Raw genomic sequence first — 20,396 nt, forward strand, 5'->3', positions numbered from 1 at the left:
CAAATCTACTTTGCTGGAGACTAGTTGTTACGACTTAACTGCACAAACATACATCCTCCGTCCTTTAAAGAGTGTACTTCCAACTTTGTTGAAGTCTTAAACTATCACAAAGTTTGACCGATTTTGTGTAAAAATATATCAATGTTTGTGAAACCAAATAGATATATGATGAAAGTATATTTTATCCTGAATCTAATGTTACAAATTTGATGGCATAAATTTGATGTATTGTTGTATAATTATGGTCAAACATAAAAAATGTTTGACTTCCCAACAAAATTGGAAGTACACTTTAAAGGACGAAGGGAGTATTTCTGGTTCACCAGCGACGGTAGTGCTGACGGTATGTCTTTCTTCCTGGTGTACAACCCGTCGAGGCTCCTCCCCAACAGCGGGGGCGCAACCCTCGCTCTTCTCAATTTCAGCAATGTCTTCAACGCCACCGGTGATGCACGGTTAGTCGCGGTGGAGTTCGGCACCTACCTCAACCCGGGACCACAGCGACAACCACATGGGCATAGACGTCAACTCCCTCAACTCCACGGCCTACACCAACGTGACCAATCGCCTAGTCTCGAATGACGCCATCATGACCGCCCCAATCAGCTACGACAACGGCACGGGCCTTCTGATTGCCCTTCTCCAGATCGATGGCGACGAGCCGCCGTACAGCATAAGCACGTTGGTGGACATGAAGAGGGAGCTACCCCGGCAAGTCTCAGTCGGCTTCGCGGCATCAACTGGTCTCTGCGCCATGCTGCACCGGGTGACATCTTGGTCGTTTAGCTCCACTCTAGATGATGCCCCAGTGCCTACCAATAACAGTCCACGGCGACGCCTACCACCAGTGCGTGTGTTCATGCCATCAGTAATAGCAGCTTTTCTTGTGCTGCGCTGTGGTGCCGCCACCGTCATAGTTCGTCAGTGACGCAAACGTAAGCAAGCTGGGTATGAGAGAGGGGTAGGACCTAGGCGGTACCGCTACCGTGAGCTCGCGGCAGCCACAAATGACTTCGCGGAGCAGGGCAAGCTTGGGCAAGGGGGCTTCGGCAGCATCTACCAGGGAAGCGGCCTTGGTGGCCACGACATCCCAGTGGCCATCAAGATGATCTCCATGGAATCGCCTGCGCAGGGGAGAAAAGAGTTCGAGGCGGAGGTGAAGATTATAAGCCGGCTCAGGCACCAGAACCTTGTGCACTTGCTAGGCTGGTCCGACAGTGCCAAGGGGCTCCTGCTCGTCTATGAGCTCGTGCCCGAAGGCAGTCTCGACCAGCACATATACAACACTAGTCGTCTGCTCACTTGGTCAGAGAGGTACGTATACAACACTAGTTGTGTAGTAATATAATTGTGGGCAATTAACCCTGGTCTAGCTTATTGAATTAACACATATACGGTACATATAGGTACAAAATTATCCTTGGACTGGGATCTGCACTATGCTATCTCCACACAAGTGCGATCAATGTGTGCTCCATGGTGACATCAAACCCGACAACATACTCCTCGACTCATCATGGAACACCAAGCTGGCAGATTTTGGGCTGGCAAGGCTCGTGGATCATGGAGCTGGGCCACAAACGACGAAGATCATGAAGGGCACCCCATGGTACATAGACCCGGAGTTTATTCACTCACACCATCCTACCCCCGAAGCGGACATCTACAGCTTCGGCATCGTCCTGTTGGAGGTCATTTCTGGCAAGGATCCAGGAATGGGGATGAAACACCGAGTCGAAGAGGTCAGTCCGCTGCTCATGTGGGCATGGGACCTGTACGATAATGGCACCATCCTTGAAGCGGTGGATAAAAGGCTACATGCAGACAACCAGCACCTCGACGACAACTGTAAGTGGCAGATGCATCGTGCACTAGTCGTCGGGCTCTGGTGCACGCACCCATGCCTTGACGTGTGACCATCCATTTTGCAACTCATGAACGTATTACAGTCTCAAAGTGTCACGCTGCCGATCCTATCATGGTCGCTGTCCAACGTTTCCCTTAGATCACATGGATACAATGCGTCCTCGTCGGCCAACTAATGAATTAGTGTTTGCAGCAATGTGCCTTAGGCCATCTTCCATCACAGGCAGACGACCAAATTTCCTTTACTAGAGAGACTGTGATATGAAAGAAGGATTGCTAATAAAGGAACTGTTAAATGTGTTGTATCTTGTGTACATGTCTAACCTTATATTCTGTTGTACTGTTGTAGCTATCTCTCTTGTTCTCTAGGGCTAGATCCACCACGCATGCATAAGGCCCTATGTGCCTTCTCTTGTTGGATTAGTTGGACACTCCTCTATATGTACTCTGATCTTGTACGTTGCTACTAGCAATATTCATTTTAGCTTGGTATCAGTCGCCATGGCCTTCAAGGACATCCTCGGTTCCCCACCCTCCTCTTCGAGAACCCACTCATCCTTCTCCTCGGCCACCTTCTGTTTGACCTCTCCCTCTGTGCATATCTCCACCACTCATGTGACCATCTCCACCACTACTGCTACGCTCCAGTCCTCCACTGCACTGTCTGTCCTCCTCACCGCCCAACATTCACAATGACAACATCTCTAACGATACCAAGTTCAAACTCGACTAGGCTGAAAACAAGTATGCCAAATGGTGCACACTTTCCCCTTTGTGATGCTCAAGTTTCGGCTTGAGAGCATCTCTAACCGATCCCCTATAATGCTTTAGAGGAGTATAATTTTACTTTTCATCCTCTAAACTGCACGCCCGCACCTAACCGATCTCCTAAAACTTTTAGAGGAGTAAAAGTTATCCTCCTCGGCTACCCTGACTCTTAAATATACTCTTCCGCCCACCCACGCAGTAAAATATTTTCCCCTCCCCCCTGGCCGGACCCACCCAATCCCACGCCACACTACTTGCCTCCGTCGGCCACCTCGCCCCCATGGTAGCACCCGCCACGCTCCTCTCCACCTCAAATTGGTCATTTCTCTTTGTTAGCACCCGCCTGACTGTTGTGACCAGATACTGATCAGGCCGCCTGTCCGGTCAGTTGGGGAGCGTGATTTTAGATGCTCTTAGAATGGAGTCACATAGTTGTACAACCGAAAAGCAAACTGAAATAAAAATAGAATCTTATGTACCTGCTCGCTACAACACCCAAAATATGCCAGCCCAAAAACGCACAAGGCTGTACGTTTGCTCAACTATTTGCTATAATGAGCGACAAGTATATAGGAGCTCTCAGAAAAGAGAAACCAACCTAGGTACAAGATCAAGCCCGTTTACATGCCAAGCAGTAGCACAAAAGAGAAAAATAAGGACAAAACAAGATAAATAGGTGACGAAAAAGACAGTGACAAACAGACGCAAGGATGCAGCCATACAAGCCAAGCCACATAGGTAACACCAATTGATTGAGATTAATTCATATTGATATGTAATTAGCATTGATATTGATAATTGGTATGACCTTAGTTACGAGCTAAACATGTTGGGCACTCGCTACTGAAACAAGCTAGGCCGCTAATTAACATGATTTTAGGACTGAGATCTACTGAACCCGCTAATTTGCATCTTTTTATATTGATATAATATAAGGCTGGTCGCAGTGAAAATATCATAAATAGTATCATGTGTGTCAATTAGGCATTTTTGCTGAGATGGCACACAATTAAACGAGAAAAATAATAATTGAGTATCGTGGTATGATATCATATCGTATTAAATAATGTACTAGTATATATTATGTATGACAATAAATGAGATTGCTATGATACCGAACTATGATACTACGCATTGTGGAGGCAGTATCATAAGCTAGTATTATATGTCCGATACTAGTATATGATATTTTACATTGTGACCAACCTAATATGGAACCTCCATCCGGTATTAACTGGCTGGGGAGGCGGGGAGTAATAATATATAGGTAAAGATATATGATTACTTCATGGTATTTACCAATGACCCGACTGCCGAATAGTCTACCGGAAAGACTCTTGACTTTTTAACGGGGCGTACCAACTTTTTTTTTCATGTATACACATCAACATGAAATAGCTGACACACTCGACTCAAATCATATATTTTTTGTGAGGCAAGACTCAATCATATCTATTCCCATACGTATACAATCGTGACTCCTTGACTAATATGATCACACGGCTTCGTCCGACAAGTTTGGTTAGTTCCAACATCGTGTCCAGGGTATGTGCTTGGAGTATTAGCTAGAGTAGAAGACATATAGACCGGACATGTGAAAGCGGTCGACCCTAGCATATAGAAAACTCAAAGATACGAGACATGTAGACTACATGTACTCCTACCTTCTGGGTTTATTAGACCCTTTCTATTTTGGGTTAAAATTTGACCATAAATTTAATTACTACAGTGTAAACTACATGTCACAAAAATTATACTATTGAAAGCCTCTCTCGAATAAAAATTAAACAATACTTTATATAGCATATAGTTTGTGCTTTGTTAGACAAATAAATGATCAAAAATTGACCAAAAATACGTGAGGGCGAAATAAACCAGGAAGAAGCGAGTAAAACCCAACACAATATATGCAGAGTAGAAGACATATAGAATAACCATGTGGAAACCGACGCAATATATGCCGCCAACATATGCCGGCCCTGGCTTATAGAAAACTCAAAGCTAGGGACATATAGATCAGAACATTTGGAAAACGACACAATATATACCGCCATATCGTACAGAAAATTCAACGCTAGAAGACATAAAGGGCAGGACATGTAAAAACAGACAACAATATTTGCCGGCCCTATATTGATTATATTGTCCGCGTTTTTCATTAGTTCGGACTTCTGGATGATCAGGTTAGAGCATAAATTGAACTTGGTATCGGGGTTAAGAGGTCTCAAGTGCAAGACATTGTCGATCATCTACATCGATCCTATTTCTACCATATAAAGGAGCCTTGAAGTGTGGGGGTGTTCGGACTTTTGGACGGCTGGAGCATGATTTCGTTAGAAGTATAGATGTGTTCGTTAGATATTAGGAGGGATAGAGATAAATTTGGTTCTAACCAACAATGAATTGCCTTGTAGTCCAATCTTCTCATCACTCTGTACTCCTGTAATCTCACGAGGGTCAGATCAATTTAACAGTGGCAACAGAGATATTTAGTCACCCCATAATTTCACGTCGTATTAGAGCCTTTAGTCTAATGATGCCAATCCTAGGTGGCGAATTTCTCCACCATTTCCATGGCATGCCGGCGCTGGGGAGACTAATCTCCTCTCCCATGGGCGCGGCACCCGATCGATAAAAAATTTGATCATGTAAATCATATTGATTACTTGGATTAGATCAATTCCAGTTTTTGAAATTTCTTAGATTGATTTTTCTTTAGCCTTTGATCGACCCGATTATCCGGTTAAAATCTTCTCAATAGAAATCGGTGCTTGGTGGCTAGGTGCAGAGCACGTGCAGCTGCTCCGAGCCACGATCGACCCGGAGATAGCGCACACCCTACGACATGCAGCGGATCGATCCCTCGGACACAGGTGCGACAATAACGCCACGGATACAGGTGGCAGTGTGGCCTCCCACGAAGCGCGGGCCATGCGCACGGCCATCGACCATGCCAGACCGTGGGACACAAAGCAACCCAACCACTAGGCCGTGCATGCCTCAAACGCCCTAGCGGCCCATCCAGTTACTGACCGGTCACGGGCCCCTCAAACGGGTCTCAAATACCCGGGCTGACCGGCATCCCTCATTTACAACTTAAATATGAGGCGGATATGGGCACACGGGCAGGCCCGGACACGCCTGTTACGTCGGTCTGATGGGGAGGTCCCCACGTGAAAATGCCCGGAAACCCGGCGATCCGACGGACGCCACGTCCGTCGCCGTGGTGTGAGCACCGCGTGGCGCCGCTCTGGCTCGCCGCCCGAGACAAAATCCAGCTATTTAAGTCGGGCGATGTCCCACAACCCTAATCCATCCACCTCCCCCCCCCCCTCTCCGCGCCGCCAGTCTGAACCTATCCATCTCCTTCCTCTCCCGCTCCGACGCTCTGCCCACGGTACGGTACTCCTCCCATGCTCCGGCGATCCACCATGGTGCGGAGCAAGATCACCTATTATGCAATGCTGGCGTCGGAGCGCCGCTACGAGATCCAGCAGGAGATCCAGGCGAGACAAGCCGCGTGCGCCGCGCACAGTTGCCGGGCTGCCTCCGGACTCTTTGAAGCCGGAGGAGAAGGAGGAGCAGCCAGGGGAGAGGAGGAGATGGCTCCGATGGAGGTGACGGAGGCGGAGCGGCAGAAGTCGGAGTTGCCGGAGCAGCAGTTGTCGGGCTTCAATATGGAGCAGGTGGAGGCGGAGTTCGCCGTCACCCAGTCGGAGGAGATGGCGGAGCAGCAGGCCATCCTAGAGTCTATCCAGAATGAGACCTATGTGGAGGCCAACCGGGCGTTACTCTTCCAGGAGCAGGCGGCCTCCGACGCGCTCTTCGCCAAACTCGACGCGTATATATAGGCGGAGGAGGCCAGAGCGGAGCAGCCGGAGGCACCGGAGGAGCCGGAGCTGCAGCTGCCGCCCATGCTGCCGGAGCCGGGCATGGAGATCGTCGACATGTCGAATGATGAGTAGCTAGGTCATCGACGTAATACATAGATTTATTTCAGTTTGCATGTCTTTGTATGGATTTAAGAATCTAGTGTAAGATGTCCGTAAGATGTCCAAATGCAACCGTTGAAATTTGAGGCATACTCGGTCACTGCCGGCGGACGCGCCCGGGCACGTACGTAGATATTTGAGGGGCCATATTTTACACATCCGGTTGTACATGCTCTTAGAAAGAAAAGAAAATTCAAGGTGAGTTTACGCATACGCATCTATGATCTGCATCGATCAATCTAAGCTGTACACGACTCCATCAACTTCTCCGACAACAGCGAACACTGTGTAGCTCAGATGGTTGTTTATTACGGTGAAATTAACTCATCAGGGTTTAAGTCTTAAACTTACATTGGCGGTTGCATTTTTTGAATTTATTTCAGGCCTTTCAACGATGTAGTTTTAGTGTGAGAAGACATTCCTGTCGACTATATGCCGGCTCAGTCACTTCAAGGTACTCATATGCCTGCGTTCATAAAGATGAATATATGTGTGTATGTATGAGCGTCCGCGTCTATGTTGCGTTAAAGAAAACTTGTCCGGCAGCAAGGCATCAACAAACTTCATGAACGAAGGACACCTTCAAGCGACGTACTACTTCGCGCCTGCCGCGTCTTCTCCGACACATCATCGCAAGGTCTACGTCAACGTGATTTTCATGACCATCACCATCGACGCACCGTCGCCGCTGCCTCGTCAAGTGTGCTAGTTAAATATTAGGATAGATGGAGATAGATTTCGTTTAAACCATCAATGACTTGCCTTGTACTCTAATCTCCTTTCCATGTTGTATATATTTACGAGGATCAAATGAACATAACAACAAAATAAATAAATAAATAAATATCCATCCCATAATTTCCACAGAATGAATTCAACAGACTAGCATAGAAATTCTAAATCCAAAGCCAGGAGACATATCACAGTGATCCTCCGTGTGGTGGCCCAAGCTGGCTGTACAGAGCTTCCACTAAAAAGCGAAAGCTGGCAAATCGATCCCTCTATATAGTAGGTACCAAATCCGTCTACGTAGGTATCGAGTGCACTCGCGCCCCTTGCCATACGTACGTCTCCCTACTCGCCAAGCAGCAACAATGGCTACTGCAATCATGAGCCCTCACCATCTTCTGTCTGTCTCCGTGTACATCATCACTTGCCTCTGCTACTCGGTGGCTCTAGCTACCGCGCTCTCCTTCAGCTTCAACTTCTCCAGCCCCGGCTCCGGCGACCTCTGTGACACGGAGCTCAGCTGCGAACGTGACGCATGGATGGGTTCTGGCGCCATCGACCTAACGAGGAACTACATCGCAGCCAACGTCTTCAGCGTTGGCCGGGCGTCGTACGCTCGCCCTGTGCAGCTGTGGGACGACGCCACCGGCGAGGTGGCCAGCTTCTCCTCCAACTTCACGTTCCAGATGAAGCCCCAAAACAGATCGGAAGACAATGTTGGTCTATGTAACTCGAGCCTCACCAGCGACTCTAGTGCTGACGGTATATCTTTCTTCCTGGCGCACTACCCGTCGAGGCTCCTTCCCAACAGCGGGGGCGAAAACCTTGCTCTTTTCAATTTCAGCAATCGCTTCAACGTCACCGGTGATGCACAGTTAGTCGCGGTGGAATTCGACACCTACCTCAACAGCCCGTGGGACCACAGCGACAACCACATGGGCATAGATGTCAACTCCCTCGACTCCACGGCCTACACCAACGTGACCAAGCGGCTAGTCTCGAATGACGCCATCATGACCGCCCAAATCAGCTACGACAACCGCACTGGTCTTCTGGTCGCCCTTCTCGACATCGACGGTGACGGACCACAGTACAGCGTAAGCACGTGGGTGGACATGAAGAGGGAGCTACCCCAGCAAGTCTCGGTCGGCTTCGCAGCATCAACTGGTCTCTGCGCCGCGCTGCACCGGGTCACGTCCTGGTCGTTTAGCTCCACTCTAGATGATGCCACGGTGCGTACCAATGACGGTCCACGGCGACGCCTACCACCTGTGCGTGTGCTGGTGCCATCAGCAACAGCAGCTTTTCTTGTGTTGCTCTGCGGTGCCGCCGCCATCATAGTTTGTCAGCGACGCAAACAGAAGAGGCTAGCTGATTCCGATGACGAAGGACACGAGCAAGCGGAGTTCGAGAGAGGGGTAGGACCTAGGCGGTACCGCTACCGTGAGCTCGCGGCAGCTACAAATGACTTCGCGGAGCAGGGGAAGATTGGGCAAGGGGGCTTCGGCAGCGTCTACCGGGGCGGCGGCCTTAGCGACCACGACAGCCCAGTGGCCATCAAGATGCTCTCCATGGAATCGTCGGCGCAGGGGAGGAAAGAGTTCGAGGCGGAGGTGAAGATTATAAGCCGGCTGAGGCACCGGAACCTTGTGCACTTGCTAGGCTGGTCCGACAGCGCCAAGGGGCTCCTGCTAGTCTATGAGTTCATGCCGAAAGGCAGTCTCGACCAACACATTTACAGCGAGAACTGTCTCCTCACTTGGTCAGAAAGGTACGTGACTACGCCTTATAAATTAATTGAAAATTTAAGTTTCTCTAAATCGAACTTCTTTGAATCTGATCAAAGTCTATAGAAAAAAATTCTAACATCTACGACATCATATTAGTTCTTATTAGATACTTTATATTGCATTTCTATACTATATATGTTTGACGTTTTAGACCTCAACACAATTTTCTATAAACTTGGTTTGACTTACAAAAAAAACTCAGGAACTTCAGTTAACTTGGAATCACCAAATGATTATTACCTCCTTTTCCATCATTTCCGTTATTATATTAATTTAAGCACTATTAGATTGAGCAAATCAATGCGTAAATTTGCATGGTAGTAATTTAGTAATCTGGCCTTGTTGAACAAACACAAATACAGATACAAGATCATCCTTGGCCTGGGATCTGCACTACGCTATCTCCACACAGAGTGCGATCAATGTGTGCTGCATGGTGACATAAAACCCGAAAACATACTCCTCGACTCATCATGGAGCACCAAGCTAGCAGATTTCGGGCTAGCGAGGCTCGTGGATCATGGAGCCGGGCCACAGACGACGGAGAACATCAAGGGCACCCTATGGTACATGGACCTGGAGTTTATTCTCTCACACCATCCCACACCGGAAGCGGACATCTACAGCTTCGGTGTCGTTCTGCTGGAGGTCGTGTCCGGCCAGCACCCAGGGATGGGGATGAAACTCCGGGTCAACGAGGACATCCCGTTGCTGATGTGGATCTGGAACCTGTACAAGAAGGGCACCATCCTTGAAGCTGTGGATAAAAGGCTACATGGGGACAACCAGCAGCTCGACCACAACTGTAAGTGGCAGTTGCATCATGCGCTAGTCGTCGGGCTCTGGTGCACGCACCCATGCCAAGAGGCGCGACCGTCCATTGTGCAGCTCATGAACGTCTTGCAGTCAAAGGACGTCACGCTGCCGGCCCTGTCGTGGCCAGCCCCAGCCAACGTTACCACTGGATCACATGGGTATAACACCGCATCAACCTCATCGGCCAATGCTTGAAGCGACGTGTCTTGGGCTAGCAGTGGCAGATGACCAAATCTACTTTGCCGGAGCCTAGTTGTTACAACTTAATTGCACAAACATACGTCTGAATAGTTTCTCAATATTGTCGTGTACTTCTGATTCACTAGTAATTATGTTGCACATCTTACTAGAATTTAGTATTTGCATTATTGTGGTTTATTATGCTACTGTTGCCACTGCTATCGCACTATCATACTATTGTGCTACTGATCAGTTTGTTGCAGATATTTAGCTGTCCAGGTGTGGTTGAATGGACAACTCAACTGCTAATACTTACAAATATTATTTGACTCTCCTTATATCGAAACTATAAATTTAGGTGAAATACTACACTCGAAGACTGTTATAATCCCCTATACTTGTGGGTTATCAAGCGGTAGCACACATCAGGGGAGGGAGAGACGAGGGGGAGACGTGATAGGCTTTCAGGAGGGTAATAGGTAAGAGCGACAACCGGTTCCGCGTGATTCCTCCGATTTGGAGGTCTCAGCCTGTTTCGGATATTCGGCGAATATTCGCTAGGTGGCAATGACTTGGTTCCGGTTCCACCTACGAACCAAACACAAGAACGAGGCTCTAGAGCAGGTCCGACCATGCCATTCCACCTCATGATTGGAACCAAACACATCCTTAATTACGAGGGAATTAACCTGGTCTAGCCGATAGAATTAACACATACACGGTGCGTACAGATACAAAACTATCCTTGGACTGGGATCTGCATAACGCTATCTCCACACGGAGTGCGATTAATGTGTACTGCATGATGACATCAAACCCAATAACATACTCCTCGACTCATCAGGCGGCACCAAGCTTGCGGATTTTGGGTTGGCGAGGCTCGTGGATCGTGGAGCTGGGCCGTCGGGCCGCAGACGACGAAGATAGCCAAGGGCACTGAAAGGTACATACACACGGAGTTTATTCGCTCACGCCGACGGAGTCCCGAAGCGAACGTCTACATCTTCGACATCGTTCTGCTGTAGGTCGTGTCCGTCCAGCGTCCAGGGATTGGGTTGGAACACTGGGTTGGCGAAGTCATCCCACTGCTCATGTGGATCTGGGACATGTACGAGAATGGCACCATCCTGGAAGCGGTGGATGAAAGCTTATAGGGTAAGCGGCAGATGCAGTGTGCACTGGTCGTCGGGCTCTGGTGCTTGCACCCACGCCTGGGCGACATATCCTATTTAGCGCTTGAGGAATCCGTTACTATGCATTTTGCAAACCGGTGACTGAAGCCTTCCAAGCTAGGTTGGCCCCTTTAGTTATACTTGTTCTTCTCTTTTTCTTTCTTTACTTAAATTTCATGTTTTGTCAAAGATAAAATAATGACCTAATAAATTTGAACATAATAGATCATGTTTTGTCAAAGCTGACCATGTGCACGACTCATGTCTGCATGATACACAAAACACGGCTCAATTTTGACACAATCAATCATGTCCATTCATAATTACCAGATTCAATCGCTAAGAGTTACAGAAAAAGAATCATTGTTAACAGCAAGTACGCTGCAGGTCTTGCAGATCAGATGTGTGTCAAGCAGAGGATTGGTACAAGCGGCGGCGGTGAAACCGTTGGTGTTCTTCGTCTAGAAGACCGACGGGATCGATCGAAGCGGCGCAGACCAATTTGGACGCTGGGTCGCAGGGAGCAAAAGCCGAGGCGGCTAGTGGGCAGCTTAGAACGTGTCAGGCTGTCCCCGGTGGGGCTGGCTGGTGCGTGCTTGGTGGGCTAGGCCCTTGTACAGCCGTTAGGTTGAAGCTGTGGCTCAGGCGCTGCATGTTCAGGCTGGAGGCATGCGTACGAAACTACACAAGGGCATCGTGAGATTTGTTTTTGGACAAAAAAAAGGGACTGAGTCCCATGAGGAGACGTGATCTCCTGGTCTCCGAGCCGGGCAGCTGTAGCCGCTTGAAAGCAGCAGTCGACACGGGAGACAAAGACACGAGGCAGTCGGATCAAATCAGCAGATGAAATCCATTGATAGTTTACATTGGAAAGCACAGACTTGACAAAAGCAAAGCTAGCATCAGATATTGAGCCAGGAGCATATCACGTGAAATACCAAGGTTGATTGGATTTTGCTATTAGTGCACGGGGGTGTATCTCTTCAGGTTTGCTCGTGTACTTGGGGCATTGTGGTGGAAGCTCGATGAATTTTTCACTGGATCAGTTATGAAGAATCATGGCGCCAACGAGTATCATGTTTTAGGTGGAGAAGTTCAACGGGACATAAAACCTTGGGTTATGACAGACAAGGGTGAAAGATTTGTTGGCGCAACATGGATGCTTGAAGGCGTTGCAGGAAGTCATGTCAGCTAAGATGGAATTATCAGGTGATGGATGGAGATTCGCGGAAGACGATTTGGGAGTTTCAAGTGTGTCTTGCAGTCGGATATGTTCGGCTGGGTCAGACTTGTCAGTCTGACGGATCGACGTGAGTCGGTTGGTACAGAAGACGGTGGTGGGATCGGCGACATCGACATAGGAGCGTGATGCTGATAGTGACCGACTTCTGGGCGTGGAAACACGTGGCGCAGGCCCCGAGGGCTTGTGTGGCTTCGACAAGACTATGGCGCGGGGTTGATTCAAGACGGTGCACATGAGATCTTGGAGTCGACGAGGCGCGGGGTGGCAAGTACAACCACCATGGAGTCATGTTGAAGGTGGAGCTGGATTGAGGGGCTATGGTGTAAGGATCCAGAGAATCGAAGCCTATTCAGTGGACGGGAAAAAGCGAGTGACATGCAGTTCGGACTGGAGCCCAATGGTCCGATGGAAGCATGAAACTCGTCATCGGTCGGTGATGATCGGTGGTACTCTGCAGTGGGGGTTGAGTGGTGTGGGTTCGCGACCCTTGAGACTTGACCGGGACAGCGGAGGCTCGACGCGGTAATAGTGGCGAGGCGTGCGGTACGCACGGGGCATGGAGACAGGCCAGGGCTCTGGTGGTCATACATGTGGTGAGACAACTGCGAATTTGACTCGGGATGACTACAACGGTAAAATTCTTTCAAGTTTCAGACAGGCGGTCAAGAAAGGAGCGGTGATGTTGAGTTCAGGTAACTCTTATGTGTGACACCCAATATTTGAGTTGTTCATTTTCACGCAGGTCAGTGATCAGTGTATGATGGCGTTGGACGGATACTCTGAAAGTTGGGAGCACAAACTAGAGTAACAAGGAACTTAATTTTGCTCGAGTGTTGACTGTGGTCAAGAAAAAGAAGGGACTACAAGTTGCAGGTGGAGTCACATGGAGTCTTTGGAGTAGCAGCGGTGCTCATGGGATAAACTCAAGTCCAATGTACATGGAAGTTTGACGCATGGACGAACACAAGGTGGTGGAGAATATTCGCCAAGGTGGAGTTTGTTGGAGTTGTGTCGAATATAGTGTACAAGGTAGGTTACAGTTGGACTTGTAGTTGTATCATGTTTACATAGGATGTGGAGTCGTGTCCTATGCCAACATATAGCGGGGGTAGACACACGATGTAACATATGCCAACATAATAGCACCGGAACGCAGGGGAAGCCGGCGGCATGTGCCGATGTCCAGAGCGACCGGGTGCGGTATTGTAGCGGTGTCATGGGGAGGAGCGCCCATAGTCAGGCCCCGGGGATGTAACCATATCGGTGAACCTCGTTAACAAATCTCGGTGTCGTGCTCGTGTGATTGCTTGGTCTTCGGATGATCAACGGTATGCCTTGGATTTATTCTAACAGCAAGCTCCGCCTCACGTTGTCTCGGGCTCAAGAAAACGTCTCGTTGCCTCCACAGCCATACCTCACGCCGACATTTCTCACTCATAGAGCCTTCCTGGTTTGAAATGTTTGGAAGTCTGATGTCCGAGTTGCCGAACACTGAATTTTGTATCAACAATATAATAGTTGTATAGTAGCATTCTGGAAAGAGACTGAAACTTCTTGGTCTGCTCTATGGTGTAATGTGAAAGAGACCTACATGTGGCGCCTGGCGGCGGCGGTTGTGATGCGAGTGCTGCGTACATGGAGGTGTTTATGGTGTGTGAGGGCAACTGCAATCACTGGCGGAGGTAGAGGGTGGACAGGGTGGGCGACGGCCCACCCTGGGATTTTTTGAATAGCTTTATAGCATAGGAAAAAAAGGTAAAAAAATATTAAGAAATAAATATTTTTATGAACAGTTCTATTGTTGGCCCACCCTGACCCATTGGGCTAGATCCGCTACAGACTGCAATAGGGAGACCCAAATTTTATCTGTTTTTTGTCCGTTTGGATCGCCAAAATGAACAGCGGATATTCGTGACCGGTTTGGGGAGCCTGATTGGGTCACATTTTTGTGACCAGATACTGATCAGGCCGTCTGTCTGGTCAGTTGGGGAGCACGATAGTAGATGCTCCTAGAATGGAGTCGCATAGTTGTACAACCGAAAGGCAAACTAAAATGAAAATAAAATCGCATGTACAACCGAAAGGCAAACTGAAACTGAAATGAAAATAATAATTGAGTATCATGGTATATATGATACCGTATCATATTAAATAATGTACATAATAGCAGCTTAGCTTAGAAGTTAGAAGCCGGGGAAACAGAGAGATCACTGAGAGCACAGACGCGTAGGAAGGAGATGAGCCGCAGCTTATATGCACGCACGGCACGATCGGGTGCCGGAGACTGGACTGGAGAGAATCGTGGCTGCACATAGCGCTCAAATTCCTTGGCCGTGCAGGACCAGTTAGACTGTTTGACCCGGCCAAGCGGCGACGGCGATTGATGCTACAGGTCCTCGCCCGGCCGCCGGAGACTGGCGCTACCAGACAGCAGCTTAACTAGCACTTTGGCGATGCCCCGAGAACTGTAGCAGTCGACTGAGGCACTGTAGCTCAGGATCATGCCATTGTAGCTAACGTTTTTTTTAAATAGTACATTTGGTGAAAAAAGAAACATTGTTCAAAAAAGTGAACAACTTTGTAAAAATGAAAAGATTTGTTTGAACAATAAAAACAATTTCAAAAAACCAAACATTTTTTCAAATTTTCAATAATTTCATTTTTGAACAACACAAACAATTTCAATATTATGAACATTTTTTAAAATGCGAACATTTTCAAAACCTTGAACATTATTTCAAAAGCGGACATTATTTTTTAAAAACACAAACATTTTTTAAAATTGTCAACATCTTTCAAAGATTTGTGATTTTTTTAAAATAAAAGAAAAGAGATAACAAGAAGAAAACATAAAAAAGAAATTAGAACTTGTGGAGTAAGAAAACCGGACTCAAACCCCTAGAAAAACCTGACACGAGAAAACAGTGAAAGGAAATTCGGAACGTGTGGTATGTTTTGCTACCTAAAATGGGCCCGCCCACTTAAGTCCGCTGCCTCATAAACATGTGCGTTTCTACGTCAGTTTGATGATAAAAGGTTTTCTCCCGCTTTATATTATAAAGCAAACATCCAATACATCCAGCTCGCTGGGGCTGTAGCACCGATAAACCAAAAAGAAAACACAAGAAAAAGAAAAAGAAATAAAAGACGACACCGACAGATCAACAAAAAAAGGAAGACCGGCAACCGCCGCACCCTTCGAAGAAGAACCACCACGCTCCCAGCATCCCGAAGCGCCGCGCACCAAGCAACACCTTCAAGAAGGAATGCGCCGCCGCCGCCGATGTTGCCCAAACAAGTTCTAGGGTTTCCCCCGATACGCGAGGGATGGTGGGGAAGGGATACACTCGACGCCCCTCAAGAAGGTCCGACGACGCCCACAAGCGTCACCGCGTCGGTGCCGGACAAGCCGACAAGGATTTGTCCCGATCCACAACCACCACCACCACCACCCCAGGCACTTCGACATGCACCACCCCAACAACCACCCACCAGCCTGTGCCACCACGGTTACCGGACAACCCTCGCTGCCTCACTGAAGCTGCCAACACGAGACCTGGAGCGGGCAAGGAGACCCCGGCCACGGGAGCGACCACAACTGGAACCGGGGGAGGGGACAACCTCCACCACCGCAGCGGAGCCGACCGGACGCGGCGACGAGGACTTGCCGGGCCCTGATGGCCCGACCGGGCCCACTTGGACCCGGACAGTCCTGTCACCATGCTGCAACTCGCCGACCGACGAAATCCTCACCGCCCGAGACCGTCGCCACCGTGCCACCATCAAAGAACGACGCCGCCGAACACTGAGCCACCGGCCCGCCCCAACCCAGATGGGGCCCAAATGGGCCCAGATCTGGGCTGGGCGGGCGCCGCCAGCCACCAGCGCCACCACGCTGCCCCACGGCCAACGGCCGCACCGTCACGTCAAGAACCACCGTGGCACGTCCCATCACCACCGACGGGCCACACCGACACCGTCCGAGGAGCACCACCGCCAGCCACCACCGCCCGAGCATGGGGGGCCGCGCGCGGGCAGCCCGTCGCCGCCAGCACCACGCGGACGAGGCCCGGCGGCGGGAGGAAGGAGGAGCGAGGAGGGAGCCTGGAGGGGAGTGGGGGAGGGGCCCCCGGTCGCCTCGCCTGGGAAGGCGACGCGGGGGGTACGGGGAAGGAAGGAGGGGGAAGGGGCGGGGAAGAGCGGGAGAGGCTAGCGGTGACAGCGGGCTCCGGCGGCAGCGGGGGAGCCGGCGGCGGCGCGGGAACCCTAGGGAGGGGATGGGAGGTCCGTCACACTCTTTCTATGTCAGTTTGACGCTTAACGCAGATCCTCCTCCTCGTCGTGGGACTCAACTTGAGTGACTTTGTGAAACAAAGTCACCGAGCGCCTTACCCCCAATATCTGCTTCTCATTTTACATCCAATGTACATGATTCACTCAAGGTAAAAAAAGGCTCAGACTTGCATTTTTTCTGTACGCATAATCTTCTCCATGATTCCAATGTAAAGATGCAGCCCGCTGGAGTTATCTGAAACATATCTGGCCTGCAAGTGTAAATGTTTGCTCTGCAAGCATAAAATGGGATTATTTTTTCTTATTGTATGCTTTGCTACATACAAATTCACGTGCTTTCTTTTCCAAATTATAATTGGATTATTGTTTGCCTATTGTATTCGGTTTTGTGCTGTCATACTTGGATCTAAAGTGTTGTGCTGTCAGTTTTCTATTCTGTAATGTAAATTAGTTTTTGCAAACCAAGAGGTATAGACAACTGCTGCTATACAACTCACTGGGAAAACTGCCAAGTCTGTGTATGTAATGTCTTGACAGCCTGTTTGGTAAACACTCGGGCAGGGAATGGGAGTTTGCACAAGGGTGTTTATGATGGGATTAGGTGTGGGAAGTAGATGTTTACTTCCATTCTCTTGGTTGACATATGATGAGAATTGACGGGGGTAAAACTCTGCTCACGAATTAACAAGTACCCCTAGAAAGAAATCGGTGGGAATTGGCTTCCTCAACTCCCAATCCCCTTCACACTTAAAATCCCATTCCCTCTATCAAACAGTGCACTTTTAATCTCCTTACCCCTCAACTCCCATTCCCCATCTCTAATTCCCCCGAACCAAACACGCACTGAGAGAATCTTATGTGTTGGATGTAAAATGAGGGGCAGGTGTTGGGGGCTAAGGCGCTCAGTGACTTCACCTCCCCAAGTCACTCAAGCTGAGTCCTCCCACGAGCTGCAGGTCTTTCTTTGCATCATCATAGAAAATAATCCATCAAAATATAGGCATGTGTATGTATGAGAAGGTAGCTTGGGTTCTGGCATGTAACATGTCCCGGTTAAAATGATGAGCGGCGTTGGCCTAATTAGGCAAATCATTTGTACACATCTTCTTGTTCTGGTTGCTTTTAGTTGTCTTGTGATGAGAAAAGATGCTATTTTTGGCAGTCCTCACCCGAATTGTGGTGATCGGTGAGATCTTAAGATTGCTGAAGACACATCAGGCACCTCGTGGTCGGTGAACATCAACTCCCACTAAAACGATAGTCTGCCTTTACGAGACGCATATGTGTCAAACTAAGATTTGATCCTTGGTGGGTTGGGGATATGATCATCCTCGTACTAGCTAACCCAACCAGCTTCTTTCCGGTTTGGGGAAGTTCTAGAACCTTTGCAGACCAGGATTTTCTTTTTGTGTGTGTGTTTTTTCTTTCTTTTTTCTGTTTTTAAATTTTTGCCTGTCTCCTTTCTTTTTTCATTCTCTTCTTTTCTTTCTTTTCTGGTTTTTCCGCTTTGACTTTTTTTTCTTTCCTTTTTTCATGTTCATTTTTTCCTTTTCTTTTTATTCCTTCTTATTTTTCCTTTATTTTTTCCATTTAAGTTTGTGTCAAACTTTTAAATTCTTGAACATTGTTTGAAATTATGAACATTATTTTTCAAATTGCAAGCATTTATTTTGAAATCACCAACATTTTTTCAAATACTTGAACATTTTAAAAAATTGATGGACATTTTTAGTATTTACAAACACTTTTGGAAATTGTGAATTTTTTCAAAACTCGTGATCATTTTTGAATCGGCAAACATTTTTTGAATCAATGAACATTTTTTAAATTTGGGAAAAAAATTAAAATTCATAATTATTCTTTAAAATTCATGAACAATTGTTGAATTGTTGAATATTTTTTGAAGCAGCAAATTTTTTTGAATCAATGATTTTTTTTAATTTGGGATCAATTATTGAAGTTCAGGACCATTTTTTATTTTTTTGTGAACGTTTTTGTAATTGACATGGTCATTTTTCGAAACCATTAATTTTTTTGTCAAATTCGCTAATATTTTTTAATACATTAGTAACATCTTGCCAAAATCATGAATTTGTTTATTTTCAAAAGAGAAAGAAAGAGCGGAATTGGGCCGAATCTGGCCCACTTCCACGGCATGATCACCCATTCCGACCAGCAAAACAAAACCCTTGCAACACCACCTATATAATCCCTATCCTTTTCTCATGCGTCATCGCCGCACAACCCAGCACAGTCTGCAACCCACACCCTTGATGCCCCTGCGGCCGTCGAGGAAGAAGAGTTTTTTTTATTTTCACACAAGTGCTCTACTGAGTCCTCATCTACTATAGCCCAGATACGCCTAGACATCGAGCATTCCAGCATAGTGTGCCTTCATGAATCAGTTGCACCACAAAGGCCACACACGCTCGTAGCCATGACGTTTTTGTGCGCTTTAACATCTTCCGTTCGAAGAGGGTGTTTCACGAGCCTCCATAGAAACATTCAGATCTTGCCAGGGGCTTGTGTCTTCTGGAGAAGTTTCCATGACTCAGCATCTCGGTAATATCAAGATGAACCCGTGGTACCATCCAACCATGCGTCTCTCCTCAACTCGTTGTCCACCATTATTCTATAGGCAGAGCGAACAGAGTAGCTTTCATTTTTCTCAAAATTCCAGGCACATGAATCTGTGATATCTGAGGTGCATTGCGGGATTTGTCTGATGGATGGAATATCAATGTGTAAGCTTATGTCCTCCAACCTCCCAAGATCCCAGGTGGCTGAAGTATGATCTATATTTTTCGAGAAACTTATGATCTACCTATTCGGGTATAAATTCCGGCGGGTTGGGCAAGCGGCCACCATAAGGCATCTCTTTTGCTAAAAAAGGGTAACTGGTATTATTGGGCCGTAGCAGACTAATTTACATACATGGTAGTGTGGACAGGATTTGTGGGCCAAATTAGGACCATTTCCAGCCCAAGACAACCCATTCCCTCTCCCCCGCGAACAAAACCCTAGCGATGCCAGTTATATAAGATCTCACCTCGCCAGACACGCCGCCGCCGCCCGCACATCCCAGAGCCGCCGCACCCACTCCAGCCCCCGCCACTGCCGAGGAGGAAGAAGAGGCGTGTGAAGATGAAGACGATCATGGCATCAGAGACTATGGAGATCCTGGAGGAGGTGACAGTGAAGGTGTCGGCGAAGATGATCTCGGTGATGGGTCCCCGGGGAACCCCGCAACTTCCTCGGCGAGAAACGGCAGCCCAATGAATGTAGAAGAAGTTGAGGATAAACGATGTAAGGGAAGCCCAAAGTATGAAATAATGTGGGAGCGTGATCCTAGATTACCTGATGTGATCTCGAGGTCTTGGGATCGTGCACGTCCCAGAGGCGATTTAGGCACGGTGGCATCCTCACTTCGTGCTATCATGCGTGATCTAAGGAAATGGAGCAAGGAAAACTTTGGACATGTGCAGCAACATATTAACTTGCTGAGAAAGGAGCTTGAGACGCTGCAACTTTCTAGTAGAGACCGTCT

The 20,396-nt window shown here is 48.0% G+C and overlaps 2 pseudogenes; both read left to right on the plus strand.

Moving 5' to 3' along the window:
- Positions 1-258: 258 nt before the first annotated feature.
- On the plus strand, positions 259-2,042 carry LOC123064187 (L-type lectin-domain containing receptor kinase IX.1-like; annotated as a pseudogene).
- A 5,678-nt stretch (positions 2,043-7,720) lies between these two features.
- LOC123064246 (L-type lectin-domain containing receptor kinase IX.1-like) lies at positions 7,721-10,189 on the plus strand (annotated as a pseudogene).
- Positions 10,190-20,396: the final 10,207 nt, after the last annotated feature.

This window comes from Triticum aestivum, chromosome 3B, assembly GCF_018294505.1.
Source record: "Triticum aestivum cultivar Chinese Spring chromosome 3B, IWGSC CS RefSeq v2.1, whole genome shotgun sequence".
NCBI lineage: Eukaryota > Viridiplantae > Streptophyta > Magnoliopsida > Poales > Poaceae > Triticum > Triticum aestivum.